At 39.6% G+C, this 24216-nt stretch overlaps 1 protein-coding gene across 5 annotated transcripts in view; it reads left to right on the top strand.

The window, feature by feature from the left end:
* Positions 1 to 6136: 6136 nt before the first annotated feature.
* EPN2 (epsin 2) overlaps positions 6137 to 24216 on the top strand; it is a 100608-nt gene continuing 82528 nt past the window's right edge. For 4 of the 5 annotated variants that reach the window (XM_043975238.1, XM_043975237.1, XM_043975234.1 and 1 more), the window contains exon 1: positions 7031 to 7240. The gene's annotated coding sequence lies outside the window, so the exon portion shown is untranslated. Of the gene's footprint in view, positions 6451 to 7030; positions 7241 to 24216 lie in introns of those variants that run through there. The other variant, XM_043975235.1, reaches the window with a different exon arrangement.

Genomic DNA, 24216 nt, shown 5'->3' with positions numbered 1-24216 from the left:
TTTGCAAAATGAAGTGAGCAGAACCAGGAGAACATTGTACACATGAACAGCAGCATTGTGCAATTATCAACTACGAAAGACTTAGCTATTCTCAGCAGTATAACAATCCAAGACAATTCCAAGAGACTCAGAATGAAAAATACTATCCACATCCAGAGAAAGAACTGATGGAGTCTGAATGCAAATTGAAGCATACTATTTTCACTTTTATTTTTTCATGTTTTTTTTCGTTTAGCCTGTTTTTTTCTTTCACAACACGACTGATATGGAAATATGTTTTACATGACTGCACATATACAACCTATATCAAATTACTTAAGCTCTTTGGTAAGGGGGAGAAAATTTGGAACTCAAAATTAAAAAAAATGAATATTAAAGTTTGTCTTTACATGTAGTTAAAAATAAAATACTATTTAAAAAAGAAAGTAATTTGATTTGCACTTGCCTCAGAAACACTGATTTCACTGTTCTTTCATTATTTATAAGTAAGAATTTGATGTATGACAGGAATAGAGAATGGGGAAATGGTTTGGTTTATTTCTGCATTCAAAATGATAGAAATAATCTAGACTTTTCATCAAGAAGGAATAGAAATTATATATGAGATTAGAAGCTATATGTTAATACATGAATACTTCACGGAACTGTGATTTTATTGGTGTGAGTACTCTTCCTACCAATGCTGATCCCCCACTTGTCTTCATGAGTTGCTGTATCTAAATAATTCATTACCCTGTAGCCCCACAGGGTTATTCAGCGGGTCCTTTCTCTGGTGACACATGTCACCTGATAAAAGTCATATACAAATCCTTTTCAGCTTGATAGAACCTCTTGTTCTTGTGTTCTTCTTGTACAGCCTTCAAGGGTCCAAGGTTGTCTTTCTGTTATGATGGTGACCCATCAGAGGAAACTTTTAGAGGTGTTTGTTAAGTGGATTTTAAATGTTTTTGTGCTTATGAATAATGCCCCAGGGAGAAGTGATAAAACGCTTAGGAGGATAAGACATCATTTATAGGATGCTTCAAATTCCTTCAGAATGCATTATGTGAATGCCAATTATAATTATTAGTTTATTAATAAATGTAATTAATACTATAACTACAAAAGCCTGAAGCTGTTGTAAAACAGTCACCAGGAGCTATTTGGAAATTGAATTGATGATCTAACCCTAATGTTTTCCCTCTCTTTAAATCAGGGGTTTTTATCCTAGTTTTCACTGTTATCTAAGAAGTCCATGGATAGATTTCAGGAGTTTCATGAACTTGAATGGGAAAAATACCTCTTTATTTTGCTAGGTGAAACTTAGCAGCCACTCCAATCATTTAAAAAACAGCATTCTGAGGAGTCCTTATGATTCAGAACACTGACAAAGGGGTTCATGAAATAAAAAATTTAAGAATTTCTGCCCTAAAGGAAGACCTTCATTTGACCTGGCTTAGAAATTCATTTTTCAAGTAGTATGGAAACCTTTCCCAATAGTATCTCATTTATATAACTTTCATCACAAGAAGTGATGATTGGGTCCTTCTCTCACTTTTCTTTTTTTTCCCCATATAGTTTATTATTTTCCAGTTACATGTAGAAATAGTTTTCAACATTTGTTTTTATAAGATTTCTTGTTTCAAATTTTTCTCCCTCCCTCTTCTCCCTCCCCCCCTCCCCAAGACAGCAAGCAATCTGATATAGGTTATATATGTACAGTCACATTAAATATATTTCTGCATTAGTCATGTAATGCTTCTCTCACTTTTCTACAATCACTTTTGGGGGGAGGGCAGGGCAATGAGGGTTAAGTGACTTGCCCAGGGTCACACATCTAGTAAGTGTCAAGTGTCTGAGGCCTGATTTGAACTCATGTCCTCCTGAATCCAGGCCTGGTGCACAATCACTCTTACCCTTCCAATCCAACCAGAAAGAGAATTTAGAGAGTAGGAGCCATAAGAAGTTGTAATAACATCAATATCTGGAACTTCATGGCTTCCTTTACTACTTTGTATTGTTCAGATGGATTGGGAAAAACTATAGCTTGGTCTAGCAACATCAGTAATTGCCTGAGCCACAAATATTTGATTGGACAAACAATATTCTGGCCCGTCTAGGTTAAAATTGGAAAACAGCTTCCTCATTTCAACAAAATGGTCAGGCAAGACCTTATGGCTAATGCCTTGAGAATATAAATTTCTATGCCTTTGCTCATATAGGTTACCAGTCCCCCCTTTTTTTCCCTTTCCTACCAATCTAACCCTTTCATTTTCTTTCAGACTCAATTTTATGAACAAATAGCATGTTTTAAAAACAAAGAAAAAAAACCCAAGAAATAAAGTCGGCACAATTGGTTTATTGCTCATTGAAAAAGTCTGGAAATACATGCAATGTACAGACTTGTGAACCTCTCACTTCTACAAAGGAGTGGGGTGGGAATGTCTTATCATATATATACTGATTCATGTTTTTCTTAATGATTTTCCAACATTCACTTTATTTTAACATGTATGTGTTTGTTCTTTTTATATCATTTTAGTCATTGTATAAATAGTTTTCTTGGCTCTGCTTATTTCACTCTGCATCAGTTCATGTAGATGAATGACTAAACAAACCTGTTTTATGTGATTTTCCTCCTGGAGTTCTGGTGTGGCGATGTAAAGAGCTTGAGAGTTTGAGAAAGAGCCTGGTTCCTATCTCTAGTAGACTAGGATCCCCCAAAACTGAACCTGATTTATGCATGAGGGGGTCCAGAGTTGATAAGGCACCTTATTAGAGAGTGAAGATATAAATGCCTCAGCATCACTATTTATTGTTATACACATGATGAGGAAGAATGACACAAAAAGAGGGAGGTAAATTAAATGCTTCATTTGCTGCATTATATTTCTAGTACTTCATATATTTGACAATATTCTTTTTTTTTCTTTTTTTAGTAAGGCAATTGGGGTTAAGTGACTTGCCCAGGGTCACACAGCTAGTAAGTGTTAAGTGTCTGAGGCCAGATCCGAACTCAGGTACTCCTGAATCCAGGGCTGGTGCTCTATCCACTGCGCCATCTAGCTGCCCAACAATATTCTTATAATGTGCAAACTATTCTTCGGAAGTTACTGGCTGCCAGTGAGATGCTTTGCATGATGTAATTCTTCAAGTGGAGCATGGACAGGTATTCTATGGATATTTCTGGTCCACTTATTATGTGGCAAAGAGGTTCTTTGGATTGGCTGTTGTCATAGGTCCAATATCTATCAGGGTTCTCCACATCCTTTCCCCCAACTTGGACTAGGAAAAAGGAACAAAGCTAAGACTTGATTGCCTCCACTTCCCAATGGCCTCTGGTTGTGTTTACTTGGCTTCCTGACCACCTGGGGGAAGAAAAGTTTCCACCCTCCCCCCATGAAGGGGACCTTTCTGATTTGGTGAAGGTCTGAAAACCAGGAGAACTAGCCACAACCTTCTTTGCAGATCGTGTGGACATGGTCGAGGGGCCACATCTGGAGTAGCTGAGTGCTTCTGTGTCCTTGTTACACAATTGCTACTTAAGGTCTAAGTAAACCTCCTTTTGTTAACTATTTAATGACTTAGGAGTGCCTCCTTGCATTCTAACATTGAAACTGAACTAACTTGGGGGACTGTATGTGTCAGACACACCCTTAACAACTACTGAGCTGGAATTAAGTGTACTAACCAACTAAATTGACCTCTTTTTGTTGTGGTGGCAAGAGCTGTGGGTCTTCTCTCACCCAGGCTGTGGTCCATAAGCATATGGCCCTTTTGTTACTTCTATCTCTATCAGGTCTATTTTTCTAGCTCTTAGGTGATATACTATCAAAGATAGCTGTGATCTTGTTAGCTTTGAAAGCTCAGAAGAGTGAGCCTCTAGACAGAAGTCCAAGAAATGGATTACATTACCAATTTTGCTGGCAAGCTAACCCTAGTGAAGGATACAACTCTGAGAAATGACTTGAAAGTCCCGGTCCAGAAAGTGGATTGATGTCATGCCGAGAGTGTTTGGCAAGTAAAGGAGTAACTTTAAACATTTAGCAGCAAACTTGGTGGGATGAATATTTTATAGTAATCTCTTTAAGTTTGAGTTTGAGGCCTTCATCACTCAATCTCACTTCCAGCTTAAGAATTTTTAGTGGCTTTTTATTCATTGGACTTCATGAAGTCCAATTGTGGCTTGGAATTGAAAGCCCTTCCCCTAAGATGATCTCCAGCCTACCTTTCCAGCCCTGCTTTCCCTCTACTTCCCTTAAACCCTTCTCAACAACTTTCATTCATTCATGTATCTATTTGCTTATTTATTCATTCACCTATTCATTTATCTATCTATTTATTTATACATTTATTCATTTATCTATTTTGTGGGGCAGTGAAGGTTAAGTGACTTGTCCAGGGTCACACAGCTAGAATGTGTCAAGTGTCTGAGGATGAATTTGAACTCAGGTCCTCCTGAATCCAGGGCCTATGCTTTATCCACTGCACCACCTAGATGCCCCTCCTCAACTTTACCGTAAGGATATCTGCATCTTTGAGGTTCATATGAGATAATGTATGTAAAATATATTGAAAACCTTAATGTGTTATATAAATGTGAATTATTATTTTGACTTAATGATCTGTCTGGAATGCCCCATTCTTCTCTACTTTTGTAATCCTATCCATCCTCCAAAGCCTACTCTCCCTCAGGAAGACTTCCTTGACCCACTGCCAGAAGTGATTTTTCTCTCATCTTTTGAAATTTCATAACATTCAATAACTTTCTGATGATGTTTAACATATCCTGAATTGAACTATAATTATTTTCCTATAGTTCTTCTCCCATACTGTAAACTCTTTAAAAGCAGTGACTTCTGTCTCTTTGTATCCTCCCCAGATGAAACATAGTGCCTTGTACATAGAAGGGGACTTGATCTATATTTGTTGAAAGAATGAATACATTTATTTGAAGCTTATTCTAACCACCTTGACCCAACAGTATCATCCTGTTCTTTTAGTGTCTACAATCTTTGTTATCTCTTTTGGCTCCTAGGTTTTCCTGCCTATTCTAATCTTCATAGTTAAATTGAGGGAAGGTAATATCAAACAATATTTCTCAGTATTCTGCTCAACCTAACTCATTGCCTTGGATAGTGTAGGTTCTCTGGGGATGTTAATCGATTACTCTAGAGTAGAACACATTTGTTGTTAGCATGTCTGACTCTTTGTGAGCCCACTTGGGGTTTTCTTGGCAAAGATACTAGAGTTGTTTACCATTTTCTTCTTTGGTTCATTATACAGATGAGGAACTGAGGCAAATAGGGTTAAGTGACTTGTCCAGGGTCACACAGCTAGCATTGTGTGAGGCCAGATTTGTGCTCAGGACAATGAATCTTCTTGACTCAGGCCAGTCACTCTATCCACTCTGCCACCTACCTGTCCTCTAGAAAATATTAGACAAAACCAAAATCCTGCTAAGAGACTGTCAAGGTGGAGGCTGACAGACAGGCATATGTAATCGTCCAGAGACCGGGGGCTTTCATCTTTGAGAAGGCAGTGTGATATAGAAGACGGATCTAGAATCAGGAATAGCCAGGTTAGTTAGCTTGGAATAGCTAGGTAGGAATAGCTAGCTTGATACAGATACCTAACTAGGTAAGACCTTGGGTAAATCACTTAACCACTTAGTTTCCTCATTTATATAATGGAGACAGTAATAGCACCCCACAGGATTGTTGTTAGGATCAAGTGAGATGATATATGTGAGGCACCATATAAAAGCAGCCGGATTATCATCATTACTATGAAACACCCTACCTTGGGCTTTGGGGTATGGGAAACAAATAAAAATTGCTCAGGCATTATGGGTAAAGGGTTGGGATGTAAAAGCGTAGAGAAGAGGGAGAGAGGTTGCTTCTTTTTTCTTTTTATACAAATATAAGATGGACAGCTCCTGACATTGTTTTTTCCCCAATTGCCCTAGCCGTTACAGACTTAGCTTTCTTCTGAACTCATCTGGACACTGTGTGGATCGGATGGAATCACTTGACACATGCTACCTTGTATTCCTATTTATCTCGAAGTACATGCCCAATCAACACGCCTCTGAGTTCCGCGCCTCTGAGCAAGTACTACGCCTTAGTCTCCAGTGAAATCAAAGCTACTCAAAGGGGTGGATAACTTTTAGAGGTGTATTGTGTCTCCCGAGTTTAGCACTCAGTAGGTGGTTACTTAATGAATGAGCCATAAATAGTAGATTGAGTCTCAATCATTGCTCACTGCTGAAGTGGATCTTAGATTTTTAGCCCCTCGAGGCCTGAGACAGAAGCGAATTCTAAGCTCCTGCTTTTACAGAAGAGTAAACTAAGGCCCGAGGAAGAGAAATGCCTCCAGCTCGAGCACCATTCTGTGGGCCTGACCCTACTCTATAAGGAACGCACGGTCAATCCGGGGCTGCGGATGCAGTGAAATGGAGGAAAGGCCAAGGTACGACCCGATCATGGGGGACACGCAGATTAAATAGGGCGGGGGGTGGGGGTGAGTGAGATGGATGCCTGGCGGAGGCTAGACCTGGGGGGGGGGGCGGGGAAGGGTGGTGTCTGCCCGGGGCGGAGGACAGCAGCTGCTTCCCAGCTGCGACGAAGCCAAGTCGTGGGAGGAGATTTGGGGGAGCAGGGAGCTCTGGGGGCTGAGGCTGGCGGGGGTCCTCTTTTCCTCAGACGTCAGTGTTTCTGGGTGTCAGTCAACTCCTGATCCTGGCCTCCCCTGCCCCCTCCCCGGCCAAGAAACTGGGACTTGGGGAGTACTCTGGACGGGAGGAAGGCGGAGCTCCAGTGCATGCGGCGCCCCCCGCGAGGAGGAGGGGGGAGGGGGCCCGACGGAGGCAGTTTGGGTTAGGGGGCCCGGGAGCGGGGGGGGGGGGCGGGAAGGGAGCGCGTCCTCGCGCAGGCGCGCGCACGCTCCGGCGCGCGAATCCTCTCGGCTCACTTTGCTCGAGGGGGCGGGTGGGGAGCGGGGGAGGCGGGGAGGAGGGGGCGCGGAACGCACGGATGCGCGCACGCAGGCAGGCGCGCCCCCTCCCGGCCGCCATGTTGGATGGTGTGTGGGTGTCAAACCTAGGCAGACGCGGTGGCTGCGAGCGAGCTGGGCGGGTGGCCCCCCACTAGGCTCCTGCTCCTTCCCTTCGTCCCCTCCTCCCCCTGCGCCCTGTATTTGAGGGCCCCTGGGCTTCCGGCGCGGGGGGGGGACCGGAGGAGGAGGAGAAGAGAAGAAGAAGGTGAGCTTTGGGCAGCGATGGAGGCGGGGGAGGCGGGGAGGTTTTCGGCTCTCTTCTTCGTCAGGGAGCGGCGCGGGAGCCGAGCTTCAGAGCCAGTGCTTGGCCGGCGGCGGCGGCTGCGGCGGCCGAGGCTCGGATAGCCACCAGTACCCTCAGCCTAGCTGGGGGTGGGGAGGAGGGGGTAGCCCGGCAGGCCCGAGCCCCTCCCCCCCCACGCGGGGCGACGGTGGGGGCGTGGGAGGGGTGCCCCTCCCTCGGGCATCCCCCCCTCCTTCCCTCCCTTTGCATCCCCGTTGCTCCCAGGCCGGGCAGCCGCTGTTGCTGCTCCCGCGGCCGCTTCGCCAGCCCTGACCCCTCCCCTAAGCTGAGAGTCACCCTCCAGCTCCGGGGTTGAGGCTGCCTTTTGTTCCTTGTGTGGGTGTGAGAGCAAGCTCGGTCGGGGGTCCCGGACTGGCTGCCCCGGGGTGGATTGTGAGCGCTGCACACCCGCGATCGGTTTAATTATCTCCCAGCCGGCCCCTCCTGCACTGCCCCCCGCCTCAGCCCCCCTAAGTAACCCCGGGGCTCTGTTTTTCTTCCCATATTGGCAGATCACCACAGTTGCCTTCAGATCATGGCAGCCCAGGCTCTAAGGTGAGCTAAGACTCTTTGAGAAGGCTGGCTGGTGGTGGTCAGTCTGCTGTTGAGTAGAAGAGGTGCCAACAGGTTTTTTTAACCCCCCTTTTTTGGGTTTCCTGCCCAAAGTTTTTCTCTGTGTGACTTTTGCGTCTCCATGGCTCACTCCGAGCAGATTCTTCCTCATCCAGGCTTTGAAAGCTAATAGATTATGGCCACATGGTAGTCTTTCGAATTGGTACCTTATACTAATTGTTTTAGTGCCCACGATCAAATGATATAAGATGTAAAGCGCTTTGCAAACCTTACAAGCGCTATGTAAATGTTAGCTGCGGTTATTACCGTGGTGGTTTCTTTCTGCGTGCGTTTTATGCGAAATTCTTGATCAGGAAAGGTTAACCTGGTGTCTTTAGCACTTCCACTAAAGGTGCGTAAGAAAAGGTGAGAACCATGTTTTCATCGGTTCGCAACTCTAGAAGGCAGACGATGAGGCTTGGGTTCTTGGTAGGGGTGAGAGGACATTGAATTCATTCATACAATCTCTGCTTCCCCATTTACCACTAGATAACGGAGGTTTGGCAGAAATTTCTAGCTACCACAGTGATAAATGGGATCGAAATTACATGGAAAATTTCTGTATCGTTTTTTCGTTTTGTGCTGGTAATTAAGTTTTCATCTGTATTTGACTGAACGTTGACCTGGTTTAAATATTGCTTCTCAAATTTCTTCTTAACTTTTACTTATCCAAGAGAATCTGACTATAATTTACAAACCATTGAATGCAGTAACTTGCATATTTGGGATTTTGTCACAGATGTCGTGAATTGAGTCTACTGGGTAAATTCGGCATTCTGGAGTTTTTGGTAGAGTTTTGTAGAAAGCTTTTTTGCTCTTAAAAAGTTCTTATTTTCTGTTCCATTGATAAATGGGACGTCACTTTCACTCATTGGCAAAGATTTATGAAGTGCCTACTATTCGCAAAGCCAATTATGTGGGGTTTTTTAGTATCTTGTAGTGAGATTAGTTTATGCTCGACCACTTGAACTATTAGAACATAAAGATTTAAAACTCTAAAATATTTTAAGATCTGACTTCTTTTAACTAAATCTGAAAAATGTCTCTTGTAGAAATATGTTTACTTTATATGTCTTCCATGGCAAATCGAGTATTTCCTCAGTGTTTGTTATGGCTTCATTAATGTAATTGTAAATAGTTCAAGTAGTTTTTACATTTTTTCACTTGATTATTATGTTAAATACTTTCATTTAACGGCATTAAATGAAGCATTTGTAACTTTTCATAAGGGGAAATGCAAATTTCAACTTCATACAGGCTGTGTCCATTTTAATGTTTGGGGGGGGGGGGTGCAGGGAGTGAGAAAGTCCACACCTGTGGATAGAGAATGGGTTTTCTCTTTTGAGATCAAATTACTTAATCTCAGCTTCAGTCCCTCTGTAAAGTAAGGGACTACTAGTTTAGTAGCATTTACAAATCTGTGATCTTGTGATATTTTGATTTCATTTAGCACAAGGAATTTTCTTCATGAAAAATAAAGATTCAAAACTCCTCTGTATATTGCTTAGGGCAAATGACTTGTCTTAGTCACCAGGCTAAATGTTAAAGGCTGTCTCTCAAGTATCCAAAGGCAGCTTAGAGTAATAGAATCTTAAAATTTTGGACCTGGAAAGCATCTGAGAGTTTATCTACTTTATTTCCTTCATTTTATAGATGAGGATCACATAGATGGGAATAGTGCTGGAACTAACACCTAGACCTGATGACCCCACCTTCTTTGCTTTACTGTTTCACTGTTGAAATTCCTCCAACTATATGGATAAAACATTTCTGAGAATTTTAACCTGAGGACATGCCAAAAAGAATAAAAGGACCAGGAAATGTATTTTATCATATTTGCATTCCCCAATAGCTATACTGAATGTAGTTTACATTTTTTGAATAGATGGTTCTGTATAGAATCTATTTTGCTTCAGTTAGATGCTATATTATTTTAAATGTTGATATACACTTAAACAAATTCTTTAATTTCTTTTGTCATTTTCCCCATGTTGTTCAGTTGTGTCTGACTCTTCCTGACCCTGTGGACCTTACTGTCCAAGGGGTTTTCTTGGCAAAGATACTGAAAAGCCCTTTTCTTCTCTAGTGAATTAAGGAAAACAGGTTAAGTGATTTGCCCTGGGTCACACAACTAGTAAGGGTATCAGGCTGGCTTTGAACTCAGGTCTTTCTGACTCCAGGCCCAGCACTCTGAGCCACTTTACACCTCTCATTTCCCATAGCTGAAACTATAAATTTAGTTGAGGAAGAATAATTGAAATTAAGTAAACAAACCATGGGCACTTTTTGTTTATGCAATTATTTGATTAATCATTAGCCTTTTGATGCATAGCTTTTAAAAAGGCTGATTTTTTTCCCCCTATGATATATTGAAGAAACTCTATTGGTATCCTAATAATAGGATAGGCTTTTGACTTTAAAATTTAACCAAGGAACTACCAAAATTTATTTAAAACTTGAAGGAATTGTTTAAGTGGATCATAGGATCATAGATTTAGAAATGAAAGTGACCTTAGAGGCAGTATAGGTCCAATACCTTGGGTTTTTTTGTTTCTTTTTGGTTTTTTTGGTGAGGCAGTTGGGTTAAGTGACTTGCCTAGGGTCACACAGCTAGTAAATGTTAAGTATCTGAGGCCTGTCTGAGGCCAGATTTAAACTCAGGTCCTCCTGACTCCAGGGCCGTGCTCTATCCACTGCACCACCCAGCTGCCCCTCCTTGTTTTTACTGATGAGGAAACTGAGATTAAGTAATTTGTCCAGGGTCACACATATTAACCTAAGCAAAATTAGAATCCTTGAACTCTAAACCAAGTGTTTTCACCCCTGTACCACACACCCCAGATTTCAGTGGGAATGTTAATTTTCATGCTTGTTTAGAAATTTAGAATCATAAATGGTGACTTGAATGGCCAGAATGAAATGGGCTCCTGGCACCTGACAGGCAAATGAGCCTGAAGAGCAGTCAGCCTAATATTGAAAAGGCTTCTGACTGCTTAAAATCAGTTTGAGGAGATGGTGGAGTGGATAGAGAGCAGCAGGCTGCAGTCAAAAAGGTCTGGGTTCAGGTGTTACACTGGACACATACCTGTTCCACCCATGGCAAGTCATTTAACCTTTCAGTGCCTTCAGACTCCTCAATACGAAGGCAAGTTACACAACAGTGGCTGATCTGAATTTAAAGGAGTTTTCTCATTGGGAACTCCCTATACCAATGAAATCACAGGTGTGTACCAAAACCAAGAAACCCTAAAGCTCTTGGGGTTTAGTTCCAGAAATTTTAGTAGTGTTTTAGCCTCTTTCAGTCCAGATTTGTACCAATGCTAAAATGCTGACAACTTTGCCTTACCTTTCTCAGGGATTCATTCAAAATGATAACTACTACTGCTTTTATGAAGCACTTTTACATATGTTACCTCATTTGATTTTCACAACTCTTTAAAAGTAGTTACTATGGGTGGCTAGGTGGCGCAGTGGATTAAGCACCAGCCCTGGATTCAGGAGTAACTGAGTTCAAATCCAGGCTCAGACACTTGACACTTACTAGCTGTGTGACCCTGGGCAAGTCACTTAACCCCCATTGCCCCACCAAAAAAAAAAAGTAGTTACTATTATCTCCATTTTATAGATAAGTAAACTAAGACTGCAAATGGGTAAAGACTTGTCTGATTCACATAGCTAATGAGTTGTAAGCAAAATTTAAGCTCAGACACTTCTAACTCTAAGTCCCATCAAAGATCTATTTGCTATGCCACCTAGCAGTCAAATAGGTATGGGGGATTTTTTTGCTACCTAAAAAACAAAAACAAAAACATTTCATAGCTCTGTTCTGCCCTACTAGCTTCTTATGTGAGGTAATCAGGTGAAGTGGATAGAGCATGAGGCCTGGAGTCAAGAAGACCTGAATTCAAATTTAGCCTCGAGTGCTAAACCCTGGGTAAGTCATTTAAACTCTGCCTCAATTTTCTCATCTGTAAAATGTAATAATAGCACATAACCTCCTAGGGTTGTTTCAAGAATCAGATGAGATAATTGTAAAATGCTTAGCACGGTGTCTGGCACATAGTAAGCACTATATAAATGTTAGCTATTAGTATTAATGTAGGGCAGAATATCTAATATTAAAAATATTGACTTAAAATGCTTTTGAGAACAGGTAACTTAGTACACTAATAACTAAAATTTATATAGGGTTTTAAGATTTGTAGAGTACTTTACATATCTCATTTGACATTCAAAAATAATGAAATCTTGTGAGGTAGATGTTTATTATTATACCCATTTTACAAATGAGGAAAATAAAGCTGAGAAAGATTGACTTGCTCAGGGTCACACAGCTAAGTAACTTCCTGAGGCAGGAAGTCTAACACTGTCTACTGGGCTCCCTAGTCAGCACTATTCAAGGAATGCAGTATATGTATGGCTTTTATAAATGTAATGATTCTTTTTGAGATTACACTAATGATAAATAGATTAAGGGCAAAATCAGTTTCACCCTGAGAGATTACTGATTATTGTGAATACTATATATTTAAAACTGTAATTAAGCTGCGGTTGCTTTTGAGTTCAGGTTCCTTCTCTATTTCCAAAGCAAACATTGCAGAGATAAGTATGGAATAGTAAATATATGATTAAAGGCTCCTAATTTCTGCTCTGAAATTGATCAACAGATTCAGGAATGAAATTTAGTTTCACGAAGGGGATTTAGTTTTGGTATTTTCTGATTTTAATTTTGACTGGTCACAAGTATTAAGGTAGGTGTTTTGTTAATCTGATTTAATGAAGGAAATTATAGGAATCCTGTGCCCTTTAAAGACAGCTATAAGTCCAAGAGTGTTGAAAATCAGTTTGTCATTTTCACAAAGATGTACATAAGGTAATTTTGTAAGTTGAAAAGCAAACTCCTAAGATATTCATTTTTCTAGAGTTCTCATTTGAACTATATAATCAGCCATCATCTGAACTTATACTATAGTTCCAGCATTACAATAGAATCTAATAAATTAAAAACAATTCCTTTTAAAACTTGTATTTGATGCTTTTCTTGGAGCAAATAATTTCTTCTGTGAAGTAAAGATCTCTGTTGTGGAGGTTTGAGATAGAGTATGGGAATTAGTACATAATGAAGGTAATCCTAGGGACTCTTTTTTTTAAATCATAAAAGCATGTAAAAATAGTTTTCGGGGCAGCTAGGTGCCACAGTGGACAGAGCACTGGCCCGGAGTCAGGAGGACCTGAGTTCAAATGCGGCCTCAGTACACGTAACACTTACTAGCTGTGTGACCCTGGGCAAGTCACTTAACCTCAATTGTCTCACTAAAAAAAATTTTTTTAAATAGTTTTCAACATTTGTTTTCATAAGATTTTTAGTTCCAAATTTTTCTCCCACCCTCTCTCCTCCCCAAGACATAAATCAATCTGATATAGGCTATATATGTACAATCACATCAAACACATTTCTGCATTAGTCATGTTGTGAAAGAAGAATCAGAACAAAAGGAAAACCCTGGAAAAAGTGAAAAGTAGAAACAGTATGGTTCAATCTGCATTCAGAATCCACAATTCTTTTTTTCTGAATGTGGAGAACATTATCCGTCATAAGTTCTTTGGAATTATCTTGGGTCATTGCACTGCTGAGAAGAGCCAAATCTATCAGAGGTGATCATCACATAATGTTGCTGTTACTGTGTACACTGTTCTCCTGGTTCTGCTCACTTCATTCAGCATTAGTCCACTTTCCAGGTTTTTCTGAAATCTGCCTGCTCATCATTTCTTACAGCACAGTAGTATTCCATTACATTCATATACCACAACTTGTTCAGCAGTTCCCCAATTGATGGGCATTCACTCAATTTTTAATTCTTTGCCACCACAAAGAGAGCTGCTATAAATATTTTTGTACACGTGGGTCCTTTTCCCTTTTCTATGATCTCTTTGGGATACAGACCTAGTAGTGGTATTACTGGGTCAAAGAGTATGCACAGCTTTATAGTCCTTTGGGCATAGTTCCAAACTGCTCTCCAGAATGGTTGTATCAGTTCACAACTCCACCAACAATGCATATGTCCCAATTTTTCCACAGCTTCTCCAACATTTATTATTTTTCTTTTTTGTCATATTAGCTAATCTGATAGGTGTGACATACCTCAGAGTGGTTTTAATTTGCATTTCTCTAATCAATAGTGATATAGAGCATTTTTTCATATAGCAATAGATAGCTTTGATTTCTTCTAAAAACTTTATCTTCATCTAAAAACTGCCTGTTTATATCCCTTGACCATTTCTCAATTGGGGAATGACTTATTCGTATAAATTTGATATAGCTTCCTATATATTTAGAAATTAGGCCTTTATCAGAAACAGACTATAAAAATTGTTTCCCAGATTTGTTTCTCTTTTAATTTTGGCTGCATTGCTTCTGTTTGTACAAAACCTTTTTAATTTAATGTAATCAAAATTAACCATTTTGCATTTTAGAATATTCTCTATCTCTTGTTTGGTCATAAATTGTTCTCCTCTCCATAGTTCTGAGAGGTAAACTATTCCTCCTAATTTACCTGTGATATCACCCTTTATGGCTAAATCATGTACCCATTTTGACCTACCTTATTTTAGTATAAGGTGTAAGATGTTGGTCTATGTCTAGTTTCTGCCATACTCTCTTCTAGTTTCTTAGCAGTTTTTGTCAAATACTGAATTCCTATCTAAGAAGCTGGAGTCTTTGGGTTTATCACACAGTAGATTACTATAATCATTTACTACTGTGTCTCCCGTGCCTAACTTATTCCATTGATCCACCATTCTATTTCTTAGCCAGTACCAAATAGTTTTGATGACTACTGCTTTATAGTATAGCTTCAGATTTGGTATGGCTAGCCCACCTTCCTGTGCATTTTTTTTCATTGGTTCCCTTGATATTCTTAATCCGAGGGACTCTTAAGGAAATAATAATGTTGATTGAAATCTCATTCTCCTACAGGCTAGATTGGCATCATTTTTGGTAGTAAATGTTTGGTTTTGTTTGTTTTTTTCCCCCAAATGATAAATAGCAGCTGCTATACGTGCTATAGTTATAAATTGTTGAGGTAACAAACATGAAGTGAATTGTTGACAGGTAATTGGTAGAAGGTTTTTGCATAATTTAAAATAATAGTGTACTTACTATTGCATAAATAATTCTTTAAGGGCAGATATCATGTGCTTTTTTTGCACTCTAGACATTATGGTATTTAACATATAATGCCCATTTTTTAAAAAGAAAAATCTTGAATGCTATTGTAGCTATTTTATCCAGTTAATGCTAAAATTAGGTGTTTTTACTTCAGGTGAAAATGAGAATGCTGAATATGTGAATTGAAGTATATTGTTAGTTTTAACTAGTCTTGCAGAATAATTGGGATGTGACTACCTTTACACAGGTTGAAAGTTACCTAAAGGTATATAAAATAACCACCAGGTTTTATAATTGTAATTTTATAACCTCTTCAGAAACTCAGAGGAGAATAAATACATGATAGTAAAAAAGGGTTAAACATTTAAGTGAACAAGAAATAATAGTAGAGACCAGAAATTGACAAATAAAACTAAACCCAACATTTTTTAGGCAAGTATTTGAGTGCCTATTAATAATGTTCCCACTCTGCTGATTTCATAATAGAAGACCAAGATAATGGTTTCTGCTCTTAAAAATCTTATAGTCTAGTTGAGAAGATAAAAAATTTACCCCTCTCCTGATACAGACTGTTCCAAACCTGTTCTCAAATCACCTAAACCCCTGGTTCCCTCTCCCTTTCATCATACTTGATTGATTAGGTGGAGGTTATCTGTCTTGACCTTTTCCCCTAATTCTACATCTCCAATCCCCTCAACATCTTTTATTCTCTCCTTTTCTCCATTCTCTGGGGAAGAGGTGAACTTTCTTCTTGTCCAGGCCAACCCTCTACTTGTGCCTGTTAATTCCATCCCCTATCCACTGCTGCCTTTCCTGCTGTCAGCAAACAGGTCTTTATCTCCTTCATCCTTTAAAAACCAAAACTAGACCACTTGGTTTGCCTCTGACATCCTCTCAAGCTACTATCCTATAGTTCTTGTCCCCTTTGAAACCAAACTTCTAGGAAAGGCCTCTTAAAAATTAAAAAAAAAAAAATCTGAACTTAAGAAACACCAAACATTTCCATATACAAAGTAGAACAGAAAAAGAGGATTGTACACGAAACCACGAAATCTTTAAAATATAAAACATGTTTTTCCTTTTGAGTATATAATAAATTCAGAGTATAAAACATGTACACGAAATCTTTTAATATAAACCATTTTTCCTTTTGAGTATATAGTAAATTCAGAGTAATATTAAAGTTGTCTTGCTTGTCTTTCTGTTCTGTTCATTTGATTAAAATGCTTCAATGACCCTCTTTCAGCCATCCTATTGTTAGCCTCCACTTTCCCCTTCCCCCCCAAATCTTCTTTTGTTTTGTTTGGTTTTGTTTGTTTTTTTTGCAGGGCAATGGGGGTTAAGTGACTTGCCCAGGGTCACACAGCTAGTGTCAAGTGTCTGAGGCCGGATTTGAACTCAGGTACTCCTGAATCCAGGGCCGGTGCTTTATCCACTGCGCCACCTAGCCACCCCCAAATCTTCATTTTTTTTAACCCCTTGCATTCTGACCCTACCACTAGATTGAAACTGCTTTTCTTTAAAGTTGCCAATAGATAATTCTCTTAATTGCTAAATCTCACAGCTTTTTCTCAGTCCTTATCTTTCTTAACCTTTAATCATTTGACTTCTCTTGATCAACTCCTCCATCTGGAAACATTCTTCTCCCTGGGTATTATTTGTAATGTTATCTCCAGATTCTACTACCTGCTGATTGCATGCTCTGATTTCCTTTACTAGATCATCTCCTTTGCCCAGCCCTCTATGCCTGGCATATCCCAGTGCTCTCTGTTGGGCCCTTTTCTCTTCCTTTTCTACACTTTCTTTGTAATCACATCAATTCCCTTGTGTTCGGTGATAATATCTGTAGATGATTCACAGATCTATCTATCCATCCAGTCCTTATCTCTTCTTTGAGCTCTAGTTCCAAGTCACCAACTGCTTTCTGGACATACCTACTTAGTTGTCTCATTGGGATAGGGATAGATAGTAGACCTTGAAAACCGATGCTTTGGGGTAGAAAATTGATGATCTTACAGGTTCAGAATGAGACACAAATGTTCAAACATGGCTAATGTCTGTGTTCATTTGTTTTGCTTGATTATATTTATCATAAGGTGGCTCTCTTGGTGGAGGGGAGTCATTGGGAAGTGACAGTGGGGTGAAAGAATATCAGTAAAATGTTAAAAAAAAAATTGGACTTTTCAGTTGGCAAAAGAGTTAAGTGGAGGAGTAAAATAAGGAAAATGGTGTTTTGGGACCATCTGGCAACTAGATGAAGAATTTGTTGGAGGGGCAGGGACTAGAGTCAGATCAACTAGGTGCTGTTGTATTAATTTAAGCATAAGAACACAAAAAGGTCTGCAGTGACAAAAATGGAGAGGAAAATTAAATCCAAAATTGTATCTCAGAGGACAAAATGACACAATGTGGTGTTAGAGTACATGCTTGGGTAGGAGATGAGAGAGCATTAAAGATGACTATGAAGTTTTTAACCTGGGAAACTAGAAAAATGGTGGTGCTGCTAACAGGAGTGGGGAGGATAAAGTTCAAATTGGGAAATGATGAATTTGTGGTAACAGGGTACTTCCAATTTGGAGTAGTCTTTTGGCAGGTGAAAATAAAGAATTGTGGTATAAGGTTAAGACTGTAGATAAAGATTTGGGAGACCCAGAGGTTATAGTTGAAATCACGAAGGCAGAGAGTGTTAAGAAATGAAGGTGGGGGGCAGCTAGGTGGAGCAGTGGATAGAGCACTGGCCCTGGAGTCAGGAGTACCTGAGTTCAAGTCTGGCCTCAGACACTTAACACTTACTAGCTGTGTGACCCTGGGCAAGTCACTTAACCCCAATTGCCTCACTTAAAAAAAAAAGAAAGAAAGAAAAGAAATGAAGGTGGAAGACAGCCTTGGGGGATCATACATTTGGAATACTAGATTTAGAACTGGAAGGAGCCATAGCACCCTCATTTTACAGATAGGGTGGAAACTGAGACCCTGAAAGGTTAAGGGACTTAACTTACCCACTGTCATAAAGGTAGGAAGTGGGAATAGAACCTAAGTCCTCATTTGAGTAGTGGGAATAAAAGCTATATTGCAGTAGGTTAAGAAGGGAAATGTGTGAAAGGGAAGTGGACCCATGTTTGATAAGTTTGTCATAGAAATGAAGGAAGTTAGGTGGTAGATAGAAGGGATGACAAGGCCAACCAACTTTTTTTTTTTGAGAGGCCTGAAAATTTTTGAAGGTATGGGCTACAAAGAAGAGATGATTATGGCAGCAAGGCCCATAGAATCTGAGTCAAAAGGGCCTTCAGCCATCCAGTCCAACCACTACCAGAACAGGAATCTCTCCTCTGTACATACACCTGAAACACATACAGTCTTTGCGTAAAGATCTTCAGTAAGGGAAAACTTAACTAACTCCTTAGGTAGCCCATGCCACTTTCTACCTCCTTAGGGGAAGCTCTTGCCACTTTTGATTAGCTCTAAATAATTAAGAAAAAGTTTTTCCTCTCAACTTGACTGAATTTGCTTCTTTGTAACTTTCACTCTTCCTGGTACTGTCTTGTGGGCTCAAGGAGAAAAGGCAAAAATCTCTTTTCTTCTTAAGGACAGCTATTATGTTCCCTCAAATAATCTTTTCTCCAGACTTGCCAGTGATCTCAAAGCCCTTCACTAATGTGGTTGCTCACTTCAGGAAGTGCTCCAGTTTATCACTCTGTGCCTTTTCTTTTTTTGTTTTTGTTTTGTTTTTTTGCAGGGCAATGAGGGTTAAGTGACTTGCCCAGGGTCACACAGCTAGTAAGTATCAAGTGCCTGAGGCTGGATTTGAACTCATGTCCTCCGGAATCCAGGGCCAGTGCTTTATCCACTGCACCACCTAGCTGCCCCTACTCTGTGCCTTTTCTAATTCTAGGGCCCCTCAAAACAAATTCACTATTCCAGATGTGATCTCACTGGGGCAAAGGGACTATCACCTTCCTAGTTCTAGATATTATACCTCTCTTAATGCACTCTAAGAATACATTAGCTTTCTTGTTTGCCCTGACTGGCAGGTCTGACCATGTCACTTCATTTTCCTTATCACAAATATTCTGTACCCTCCCATTTGCCTGGAGGGTAAACCATAGACTCTTCAACTTCTCATTTAAAGACCTTTGCGGTTTGGTTTTGTACACTTCTGTTGCTTTACTCCAATTCTTGTATTCTGTGTTCCAGCCAGAATGGCTTCCTTGCTATTTCCCCAGTTTAGGGATCATTCCATCTCTTGCTTCCATGGCTTTTGCCTGGATTTGTACTCTTTATCACATCACTTGTGTCTTACAATCTTTAGCTTGCTTTAAGACTCATCTCACTTGCTACCCCCTTCTAGATGGCTTTCTTGACCCTCTCCCTTGCCCCATCCCATTTCCTAGCTGTTCATGTTTTCTCTCTCCTTAAACTAACTTGTATTTACTTATTTGCATCTTTCTGTAGAATGTGAGCTTCATGAGGGCAGGGGCTGTTTTTCATTTCTGTCTTTGTACCCCCAGTTCCTAGAACAGTATTTTGCATAGAGTAAAGGGTAAGAGTAATAAATTATAGAACCACTAAAACCCTTAGATCTTTTTCAGAGGAGGTGAGAAAGGATGAGTCTAGAATACTTTGACCTGAGCAAAAAGTAAAAACTTTAGATTTTTTAAAAAATAAGTTTTTATTGGTTTCTTTTTTTTTTTAATCACCATAGGGGAGGCTAGGTGGCGCAGTGGATAAAGCACCAACCCTGGATTCAGGAGTTCCTGAGTTCAAATCTGGCCTCAGATACTTGACACTTACTAGCTGTGTTACCCTGGGCAAGTCACTTAACCCCCATTGCCCTGCAAAAAAAAAAAAATCACCATAATTCCCCCTAATTTCTTTCTCTCCCACTAGAGAGTCATCCTATATAACAGTAATTTTTAAAGGCAAAAAAAGGGGGAAAGTCTGAAAAATAGGTATAATATATTATACTTGTGGAACTCTCACCTCTGGAAAAGGGGTAGTTTTAAGGGTGTCAAGGCATTAGAAATGCCTTTTCTTTCTAAACTCTGCATCAATTGACGCTAATCTTGCCATGTTTTTCTGTATTCATATATGTGATTTCTAACAGCACAGCACTTTTACACTTTCATTATATTCATGGATCACAAAGTGTTTAGCTATTCTCAATCATTAGGCATCTATTTTATTTCCAGTTCTTTGTTTTTACAAAAAGTATTGCTATAAATATTTTGGTATATGTGGGGATTTTTATTAATAGCTTTTTTGGGGTATAAACCAAGATGGAATCTGAGTCGAAAGGAATGGATATTTTTGTCACTTTATTTGCATAATTCCAAATTACTAATGTGAGTGTACCAATTCACCACTGAGGGGCGGCTAGGTGGTGCAGTGGATAAAGCACCAGCCCTGGATTCAGGAGTACCCGAGTTCAAATCTGGCCTCAGACACTTGACACTTACTAGCTGTGTGACCCTGGGCAAGTCACTTAACCCCCATTGCCCCGCAAAAAAAACCCAAAACAAAAAAAACCCAATTCACCACTGACCAAGAATGTGGTGTACTTTCATTCCCATAATTTCTCCAAAATTGACTATTCCCATCTTTTGTCATCTTTGCCAATTTGCAAGGTGTGAGGTGAAATGTAAGCATTGTTTTGAACTGCATATCTCTTATTATGTGATTTGGTGCATTCTTTCCTGTGGTTATTAAGTTTACAGTTTTTTTGAGATTAGTTTGTTCATATCCCTTGACCACTTTTCCCCTGGGGAATGACTTTTGGTTGTGTGTTTAGATCTCTTTACTGTATATATAGCTTGGAAATCATCAGAAACTAGATGAAAAAAAAATTTTGCCCCATTCCACCATTTCCTTTCTTATGCTAGGCACATTAATTTTGTTTGTGCTGCAGGTGTTTTTTTTTTTTTTTTTAAGTGAGGCATTTGGGGTTAAGTGACTTGCCCGGGGTCACACAGCTAGTATGTGCAGAAGTTTTTAAGTTTCATATAATCAGAGTTATCTGTTGTAATATTTTATAATTGCCTCTATTCCTTGTATGGTTACAAGAAATATCTTCTCATAGCTGTCAGAGGTATAAGATCTGCTTCTCTTCTATGTTTTAAAAATAGTAATATTAGGTATTTTCAAAGTACTTGAAAGTAATATAACAAAGCCTCATTTGCTTACAAATAGCGAATAACTACTTTTCAGTAGTTTGATATTTCTCATTATCGAGGACCATTTAGTAGTTAAACCTAATTATTGCATTGTAGACTTAAAAAAAAACAGCATGTAATAAGAATTTAGTGCAATTGGTGATGATACTTTATTTCAGCAGATACTTAACATCCTTTTTAAAATATGTGAGAGCAAAGTGCTCTCATTTGATTCTTGCAGTAGTACTCTAATATGCAGGACTTCCTCAGACAGAACTAAATAGGATAGGAATTATCATCCTTTTATGGATGAAGAAATAGAGGTAACAAACTATTAAGTATTTTTCCAAAGCTAATATAGCTATTTAATATATTGTACAGTGGAATGAGCATTGACTCTGGACTCAAGTTTCAAATCTTGCATCCTATACTTTATACGCATAATATGGCCTTTGGCAGGTCACTTAGCCTTCATTGGTCTCACTTTCTTCAAATGTAAATTCAGGGAATTGGGCCAGATGGTTTCTGAGATACTTTCTAGCTATAATCCTATGAAAGAATCAGGTCTCTTGAAGACTAATCTATTGTTCATTATTTCATTACGCTACAATTCAAACCAAAGAGCCAGACAGTGTATATAGGCTGTTAACTAGTTTGTTTCTACCATTTTAGTTTCCTCTGACTGAGTAGAGACTAAGGGATCTTGTTGCTCCCATCACAAAGGAATCCCAGTGAACAAAATATACTTGCTGAATTGTTAGTGCCTATCTCTTATCTCTCATTCACTGCCAAACTTGTAGAAAAAGTAGTTTTCATTTTCTGCTTCCATTTTCTCACCACTCATTCATTACTCTGCTTTTGCAATGTTCTTTCTATCCCCATCACTACTAAAAATACTCTCTTCACATTCACTCCTTATTACTAAATCCACTTTTTTTTTTTTACCATCTTCATTCTTTTTGGGTTCCTGTAGCATTTGACGTTGACTGTTTCTTCCTTTTTGATATTGTCTCCTTTTCAGTACTTCTTTATGAAGTTGCTAGTTGTGAGGTTATTTTTTAAAAGCATTTGAGAGGACAGCTAGGTGGTGAAGTGGTTAAAGCACTGGCCCTGGATTCAGGAGGACGAGTTCAAATCCAGCCTCAGACACTTGACACTTACTAGCTATGTGACCCTGGGCAAGTCACTTAACCCTCATTGCCCTGCCAAAAAAAAAAAAGCATTTGAAGTAGAGTTGGTATGGCCTATGTATCAACTTCCTGCCGACTGGCATATCAAATATATCACATATCAAATATAACCTTTGTGAAGAGATAAGGTTTGCCTCCTGTGCAGTGGAAAGAAGTGGGACCAATCTTAACCAAAATTGAGAAGTCAGTGACAATTGTCTTAATTATTCAAATCACCTCCCTCTTCACTCTTCTCCTAGCTGAGTGAAAAACTGCCTACCATTTTAGGTGACCAGAGCTCTTCTGTTTTCAGTTTCTTCCCCTGATCAAAAGAGAAAAAAGCATCTAAGGTCAGTCATTTGCTTTTTTTTTTTTTTTTTTTAGTGAGGCAATTGGGGTTAAGTGACTTGCCCAGGGTCACACAGCTAGTAAGTGTTAAGTGTCTGAGGCCAGATTTGAACTCAGGTACTCCTGACTTCAGGGCCGGTGCTCTATCCACTGTGCCATCTAGCTGCCCCAGTCATTTGCTTTTGTTTTCAGTAATTCCACACTTCCCCTTCTATACCCTATTTATTTGGGATGAACATACCAGGGACTCTTAGTTATGGATAGGATTAGATTGGGACTTTGGATGGAGATATCCAGTCTTAGAAACTGCTGTGGTTAAAAAAAAGTATATCTTCTCCATTTTACTAAATTCTTCCCAGAATTTGGAAGACTGTGCTCTAGCATGGGTCAGTGTGACAAGCTAAGTCCCATCAGACCTTTCTTCTACCATCTCCTTTCTCTTTTTTTGCTTTAGTTCATGCAAGGCACCCTTTTTCTTCAACCTCTTCTGTTTTCCAAGTCTGTCAGGTATGTCATCTTTATCTGAAAAAAAAAATGGAGGGGGTGCAACAGCCCCAGGTGCCTCCAGAAATATTTAACAAAACAAATAAAAGTACAACTGAACATAGTATAGGAATCCTTATGTATAGTTTAGCAGCCTGCAGTTTCTATTTGAGTTTGACACTGCTGGACTTTAAGGCCCTGTCCAGCTCTGACAACATCCTGCAATACCTTTTTTTTTTTTTTTTTTTTTTTGGGTAAGGCAGTTGGGGTTAAGTGACTTGCTCAGAGTCACACAGCTAGTAAGTGTTAAGTGTCTGAGGCTGGATTTGAACTCAGGTCCTCCGGAATCCAGGGCCAGTTCTCTATCCACTGCACCACCTAGCTGCCCCGCAATATCTATTTTTAAAAGTGTTTTTAGCACTTTTTCATTTAAGGAATTTTTTTAGTGTACCCTTACCTATTGAAGGCATACATTCCAGTGTTTCAAATATAACAGCCTTCATAATGAAGTCTGTCACAAAGAAATGTATGAATTATCTTCTTTGTTTTTTGTTTTTGTTTTTGTGAGGCAATTGGGGTTAAGTGACTTGCCCAGGGTCACACAGCTAGTAAGTGTCAAGTGTCTGAGGCCGGATTTGAACTCAGGTCCTCCTGAATCCAGGGCCGGTGCTCTATCCATTGTGCCACCTAGCTGCCCCTATCTTCTTTGTTAATAGAAGTATTACTGTATATCTCTTATAGGTAGTCATCAGCAGTAGACAAATACCTAATAAACACAGAGGGTATTCTCTAGGGATCCCTTCTGAATCCCTCCTTAAGGAGCTGTTACACTCCTTTGACAGGGCCAGCTCTTTGATAAAGTGTGAATTCTCTTGTCCCAGGATATTCCTCTTGTCCTTGTAAAAAACACCAAGTCAGGTCTATTCTGTGGGGCTATTAAGTGGTTACTATGGTGCCAGGCATGCTGTG

This window comes from Dromiciops gliroides, chromosome 1, assembly GCF_019393635.1.
Source record: "Dromiciops gliroides isolate mDroGli1 chromosome 1, mDroGli1.pri, whole genome shotgun sequence".
NCBI classification, from domain to species: domain Eukaryota; kingdom Metazoa; phylum Chordata; class Mammalia; order Microbiotheria; family Microbiotheriidae; genus Dromiciops; species Dromiciops gliroides.
Note: the sequence above shows the minus strand (reverse complement) of the source record. Positions and strands in the feature narration are given on the sequence as shown.